Source organism: Physeter macrocephalus, chromosome 7 (genome assembly GCF_002837175.3).
Source record: "Physeter macrocephalus isolate SW-GA chromosome 7, ASM283717v5, whole genome shotgun sequence".
In the NCBI taxonomy this organism is placed as follows: Eukaryota; Metazoa; Chordata; class Mammalia; order Artiodactyla; family Physeteridae; genus Physeter; species Physeter macrocephalus.
Window position 1 is genome coordinate 66,138,243 of NC_041220.1, and position 7,680 is coordinate 66,145,922.

General features: G+C 41.1%; 1 protein-coding gene across 1 annotated transcript in view; it reads right to left on the minus strand.

Annotated features, from left to right (window-relative positions):
* Positions 1 to 7,680, minus strand: part of G3BP2 (G3BP stress granule assembly factor 2) — a 76,108-nt gene that overhangs the window by 42,267 nt on the left and 26,161 nt on the right. The gene's annotated exons all lie outside the window — the stretch shown is intronic.

A 7,680-nucleotide genomic window follows, 5' to 3' on the forward strand; every position in this document is an offset into this window, starting at 1 on the left:
CACTTTCAGGCATATACCCTGAGAAAACCATAATTCAAAAAGCGTCATGTACCACAGTGTTCATTGCAGCTCTATTTACAAACCAGGACATGGAAGCAACCTAAGGGTCCATCAACAGATGAATGGATAAAGAAGATGTGGCACATATATACAATGGAATATTACTCAGCCATAAAAAGAAACAAAATTGAGTTATTTGTAATGAGGTGGATGGATCTAGAGTCTGTCATACAGAGTAAGGTAAGTCAGAAAGAGAAAAACAAATACTGTATGCTAACACATATATATGGAATCTAAAAAATAATATGGTAATGAAGAACCTAGGGGCAGGACGGGAATAATGACGCAGATGTAGAGAATGGACTTGAGGACACGGGGAGGGGGAAGAGTAAGCTGGGACGAAGTGAGAGAGTAGCATGGACTTATATATACTACCAAATGTAAAACAGATAGCTAGTGGGAAGCAGCCGCATAGCACAGGGAGATCAGCTGGGTGCTTTGTGACCACCTAGAGGTGTGGGATAGGGAGGGTGGGAGGGAGATGCAAGAGGGAGGAGATATGGGGATATATGTATATGTATAGCTGATTCACTTTGTTATAAAGCAGAAACTAAAACACCATTGTAAAGCAATTATACTCCAATAAAGATGTTTAAAAAAATAATAATAAAATAAAATAAAAGTTATTGACCAAAGGACTTTTACGCACAAGAAAGCATACCCAGATAAAGTGTGTGCATAGAAGCAATAAAGCAGACCCAGATAAAGTGTGTTCATAGGAGTTTTTTCCTAAGTAACCAAGAGCTGTAGGAAATCCAAGGAACTTTCAGCCCCTTAAGTAAAAGAGTAATAAGACGGTTTGGAGGCTTTTCTATAAGCAGAGATGGGAAAAGATTTAAAAAGCACTAAGAAAGACTGTTTCAGATGTAAGTAAATGTAATGGTTTTTTTTGTTTCTTGGGGTTTTCTTTGGCTGCGCAGCACAGCTTGTGGGATATTACTTCCCTGACCAGGCCTCGGTGGTGAAAGTGCTGAGTCCTAACCACTAGACCACCAGGGAATTCTCAAATGTAATTTCCTTAAATGTCGCTCTAAGCCAGAAGTTTTTAAGCTGAGTCTATGCACAGTTTGAGGGATGGAGATAGAGGATGTTTATGAAAACATGAACATTTTGTATATATGTGTGCATATGTCTTTTTTTGCTGGAAAGGTCCATATTTCATTGCATTCTAAAATATATCTATGTCCTAAAAGGTTAAGAACCAGTGATCTAAACCACATTCTTCTTCAATGTATATCATGGTAATAATGAGTTGTTTATTAAAATGAAGGCTTTACAATATAAAGAATGCTATTTTCATTCAAAAGCCATATTTAACTAAAATTCTATGTTAATCAATGACTTCAGCTTACCTTACTAATGGATGCTGAACTATTTCCTGGTTTTGATAGTATACTACAGTGATGCAGGATGTCAAATTGGGGGAGATGGGGTGAAGGTTGCACAGGACCTCCCCGTACATTTCTTTGCAACTCCCTATTAATCTATACTTATTTTATTTCAGAATAAAACAGTTAAAAAAATTTTAGGGGCTTCCCTGGTGGCGCAGTGGTTGAGAGTCCGCCTGCCAATGCAGGGGACACGGGTTCATGCCCCGGTCCGGTAAGATCCCACATGCCGTGGAGCGGCTGGGCCCCTGAGCCATGGTCGCTGAGCCTGCGCGTCCGGAGCCTGTGCTCCGCAACGGGAGAGGCCACAACAGTGAGAGGCCCGTGTACCGCAAAAAAAAAAAAAAAAAAAAAAAAAAAATTTAAAGCATAAGTTCTGGAATCTGGTGGAGTTTGGTTCTTAAACCCAGCTCCCCATTTAAAACTCGTAGGATGCTGGGCAAGTTATTAAGTTCTCTGAATCTGTTCGTTGTCTGTAAAAAGGTACAACTGCAGTTCGTATCTCACAGAACTGCTGCATATTCAGTTCTTAGCACGGGTATAAACTATCATGATTTCTGTTAGGCCATATGGTCATAGCCCAGATATCACCCTTCACTAGGTGACAGGTATATGGCTTTCAGACATGGTTCTGAAAGGGGAAATAAACTCTGTTGTTTGGGGTAATCTTGGAAACCCAAATCCATAAGGTGAGTAAACAGCATAAACAAGGAACTGCTTTTTGGAAATTAGAAGAGAGAAAATCTAGTGTAACAGAGACCATAAGGGGTTAGTAAAGGAAGGGACACACAGAGACACAAAAAACAAAAGCAGGGAATGAAACAATTTTTTAACATGTGTATTCCAGTCCATATTTGCTCAGCATCAATGGTGTGCTTAAGGACCCTTAGAGTTAGATAGAATCTTCATCTAAATTGTTTCTGAGTAATAGTAGACAAAATAATGATAGTGTGCATTTCACAAAGCCGCATGTTTTCCATTAAGGATTAAAATAAACCTAAAGTTTGGAAATGGGCCAATATTAAGATTTCTAAAAGAAAAATAAAAGGACAGTTATATAAGTCATCATTTTAACTGTCATTAATAGTTTGCTTTCAAGGAGTGTATCTGCTGAGGTTTAAGACAGAGACTTGCTCAGGGTGCAGTGAGAACAAACTGAAGGGGCAATTACATTTGCAGCAACATGGATGCACCTAGACATTGTCATACTGAGTGAAGTAAGTCAGACAGAGAAAGAAATATCGTATGATATTGTTTATATGCGGAATCTAAAAAGAAATGATGCAAATGAACGTATTTACAAAACAGAAATGGACTCACAGACCTGGAGAATGAACTTATGGTTACGGGGCGGGGTGAGGCGGGGGTTGGGGGTGGGGATAGTTAGGGAGTTTGGGATTGACATGTACACACTACTATATTTGAAAAGGATAACCTAACCAACAAGGACCTACTATATAGCACGGGGAACTCTGCTCAATGTTATGTGGCAGCCTGGATGGGAGGGGAGAATGGATACATGTATATGTATGGCTGAGTTGCTTTGCTGTGCATCTGAAACTATCACAACGCTGTTAATTGGCTATACTCCAATATAAAATAAAAAGCTTAAAAAAAAATACAGTGTCGTTCACAACTTTCAGGGCATTACCTGGGCCCTGGAGAGTTGCTGGGTGGGAAGTACTGCGGAAGAAAAAAAGAAAAAACAGAAGGGGCAATTACGTCAAACTGGAGGTTCAGAATTCCTGGAGGACATGACACCTGAGCTGAATCTTGAAGGTGAAGTAAGAATGAGCCAGTGAAGAAAGTGCAGTGGTTGACAACAGCTGGCCCAGGCAGAAGGAAGAGCAAGCACAGAGGTGCAGCAGCGGTGACAGGGCTGGCAAGATTAGGCAGTTTGGTGTTACCACAATAATGATATCAAGGCTGGGCATGATATCTCAGAAAGCATGGGTGTAGGGTAAATAGCATTTCAAGAAACATTTTCTTTAAGCTTTCCCACTGTATATAAATCCTAGAAAAAATATTTGCACAAGCACTTTCACCCCAGAACCTATTTCTGTGATGGGAAAAGATGACACGACAGACATCTCAGAAAAGCTGGGCTTAGTTTCCATGAACTCTGCATTTCCTCCCTATTTTTCACTACAAACTGAGAAAATACAGAGTTTTTTAAGCATTTAAGAGCAGTCCTTTTTCTTTCCCTTGGAACAGGCAGGGGTGTGATGACCTTTCCTACAAAATGTGGGGTCTTAAGGGAATCACAGAGTATGCTGGAGCAACACTTAGTCATAGAAATCTGTAGAAGTGAATGGTTTCTGCCAGTTGGCTTAGGGATACATATTTCAAATCATTTTTGGAAATTTCTGGTCTGAGGACTAAACATCATTGCTAATTTTATGGACACGGAAGTAGTATCTAGTGAAGGAAGCACATTTATGGGTTACTATGTTTGTTGTGTGTATTTTAAACATCACAGAGCCTCCATTTTCAATGCTTCTGATCTGGTTGATCTCAAATCAAGACACCGACCTCATACCCCAGTTGCTCTGTGATATTCTAGATAAAGCACAGCCCAAGACCCACATCCCTCCCCGGCTTTCAGAGCCTCCCTAAGGCACCTGAAAATTCAAATACATTAGGAAAGACCAGATTCACAAAGACCTGCTTGTGCTTTATACTGAAGGGCAAACCTTGTTGGTACATAAAATGATATTCCACAGAGAACAAATTTCTGTGCAAAGTTCTTCGCCATGTTTAGCATGCATTCTACCAGCTTGTTTGAGTGTGCAAGGAGAGAAGAAATTGCTAAGGAAACTAGGAGTAAATCATATGGCACTTCCTAACACTTGCAGGTATAAAAACGCTACTTCATCCCTAGCTTTATGTTTGGTCTTAAACATTCCTAAGTGAAGAAAGGGGTTGGGCTACAGTATTGGCTATTAGATGTGAAAGAAAAAAAAATTATATAGGAGGAAAAATCATAAGCAGTTCCCCAAGACATGCCAAAATAAAAGATCCCAGGAAGAAAGACCTAGATAAGGAATTCAATTTCTTATGTTTGTTAAATGTTTATAAACATTAAAGTTTATTCAGTTCAAGTTTACCGACTAGTCCAACTAGCTCCTTAAGCCGGAGATGCTTTCACTTGCCCTCAACAATTTCAGTCTTCTGAATTTAAATTTCCAAAAAAATCCTCCAGGACTAGATTATTTTCATACTGACCAAAGGAGGTGGCTTATTCAATAAATCATCTGAAGAATATTTTAGAGTCTCAATGAATCTTTCCAAATAATTTGTTCTGCAGGAAACTAGGTGAATTTAACATCAAAAGATCACCATGGCTACTGGCAAGTGTGGATCTCACAAACATAATGTTGAGTAAAAGAAGCCAGAAACAAAAAAGGACATATTCTGTAAGTCCATTGGTACAAAGTTCAAAAGCAGGCAAAACTAACCTATGCTTGTATAAGTCAGGAGAATGGTTACCCTTGAAGGAGGGGGGCACAAGGGAAGCTTCTGAGATGCTGATAAGGTTTATTCTTGACCTGGTACTGGTTACATGGTGAGCTCAGTTTGCAAAACTGTACTGAGCTGTAGACTTATGGTTTATGCTTTCTTTCTGTACGTATGGTGTAATAACAAGTAAAAAATAGATAAAAATAACAAGGATCAGCATGGGTCCTGCATCAATGAAGCACCTCGGTTAAAAACCAACATTTGGGGGCTTCCCTGGTGGCGCAGTGGTTGAGAGTCCGCCTGCCGATGCAGGGGACACGGGTTCGTGCCCCGGTCCGGGAGGATCCCACATGCCGCGGAGCGGCCGGGCCAGGGAGCCATGGCCGCTGAGCCTGCGCGTCCGGAGCCTGTGCTCCGCAACGGTAGAGGCCATAGCAGTGAGAGGCCCGCGTACCGCAAAAAAAAAAAAAAAAAAAACAAAACCAAAAAAAAAACAACCAATATTTGGGTCCAGAAAAGGAAAATCTATAGAGAAGAAAGTAGATAAGTGATTGCTTAAGGCTGGTGGTTGACAGCTAAAGGGTATGGAGTTTCTTTTTGAGGCGATGAAAATGTTCTAAAATTGACTGTGGTGATGGTAAAGCACTCTACGAATATACTAAAAACTATTGAATTGTACACTTAAAAAAAAATGAAAACAAAACCCAATATTTTATACTTCCATTGCTCAATTCCACTGACTGGTTCCTACTTATTCCCTTAACTCCCAGACTGGATATCTGGTTGTACAATGAGTACAGATGTACATTTCCACTGGAAGGAAGGACTAATTAAAATAATACTACTCGAGTTCCACTGGCCTCCTTGACCCCTATCTGTTTATTACTCACTGCTTCCCTTCTCTGTGAGCAATGCTCAGCAGGAGTCAATATTGTGGGAAGGACTCAGGGGTTCTCCACCTTGGCTGCACACTGATATCACCTGGGGAACCTTGAAAACTACCAATGCCTGAATCCTACCACTAGAGATTCTATTTAATTGGTATGGGGTGCCACCCAGGCACCTGAATTTTTTAAAGCTCCCCAGGGATCCAACTCCAGACACAGTGATATATTGCCTAAACACAAAGACACAGAGGCACACGCGCGCGCGCGCGCGCGCGCGCACACACACACACACACACACACACACACACACACACACTCTCTCTCTCTCTCTCTCTCTCTCTCTCTCTCTCTCTCTCTCTCTCTCACTCCCTCCCTCCCTCCCTCCCCAGGTGATTCTAATATTCAACCAAAATTGAGAACCACTGGTATAATGGTTTCCACAAAGAATTGAAAATCTAAATTCTTTGCCATTTTTTAGGTGTATGACATGAGTAAGCTATTTGATCCCTCTAAACTTTGAGACATACCTAGCACAGAGTAGGTTAGTTGTCCTTCCTGTTTTCTTTCCCTTCAAAAACTAAAAAGTTCTGTCTTATTTTTTAAAAGCTGTTGTCTTGGGACTATTCTGAAGCGCCATTCTGATCTTCAGTGTCCTGCGTCTAGTACTTGCTCAGACTCCTTCACCCAAGTCACAAACTTCTTGTCCTCTGGCTCTCTGTTCCCCGCACTTGTAGATCGAGAATGTGATTCCCTGCCTTGGCTGACCTCCCAGGATTTGGTATCTAGACCACATGTCAACCCACTGCTGATTTTGGTTTCCCCTACTTGCTGCTGAAAAGCCAAGCATGCCACACAGCAGACTTTGAGTTTGATCTTAAAGGTCACGTAGGAGTTAGGATTTAGATCAATGGAGAGAATGCGGGGGTGGGTTGGGCAGTCCAGCTAATGGGATGCAAAGGACAAAAGGAAGAGCCAGGAAAACACAAGGGATCAGGGAACATGGAGGGGCTTGGAGGAGTTTCTGGAGAGTAGGAGCCCGCAGGTCACATCCAGCTCACAGTTGTTCTGCTTAGCCTTCACAGGGTTTAAAAGGTTTTTGAATTTGTTACTAACATTTAAAATTGGGAGATGTCACACCAAATTTTAAATGTCCAGCTTCTCTTGAAAAAGGTTAACGATTTGACAACATTGGACCCACGGTCCACACGGAAACAATGGGGAGATGAGTTGCTGCTGCTCCCTTGGGGTGGCGGGGCATCATCCCTCCAGTCTTCTGCAGCCCCCACTGCCGCCGGCTTCTCCTCTTTATAGACTGACCTGCCTCTCTAGGTGATCAATAATTATTTAGTCAATGAATGAATTAGAATGGGAGGGAGAGAGGAAAAAGAAAAGGAAGAGGAGGAAACAGAATCCCCCTATTAATAATACTAAAGAGTTATACCAAATCCTCACACTGTACACCTTAAAGTACACAATGTTGTACATCAATTGTATCTCAATAAAACTGAAAAAAAATGAATGAAAAAAAAATACTAGAGAGTATCTGCAGAAGACCTCCAATAGCATACCAGTAAGTGTAGACTATATGGCTTGGGGTGAAAGGTAACTGAAGGCATTTTCCCATGCAGCGACACGATAAAGTGAGTATTTGAAAATATTTTAGGTACAACTTTAGTAAACAAGCACATAGGTCAAGAGCGCTTGCTTGACTTTATGGGACACTAGCAAAGCCAGGCCCTCCAACCTTTCATATGATATGCAGCTGAAAATAAATAATAAAAATAATGCTAATAAAATTAATAATTGTAAAAAAAATTGACTTTAAAGGTAAGTATAGGGCTTCCCTGGTGGCGCAGCGGTTGCGCGTCCGCCTGCCGATGCAGGGG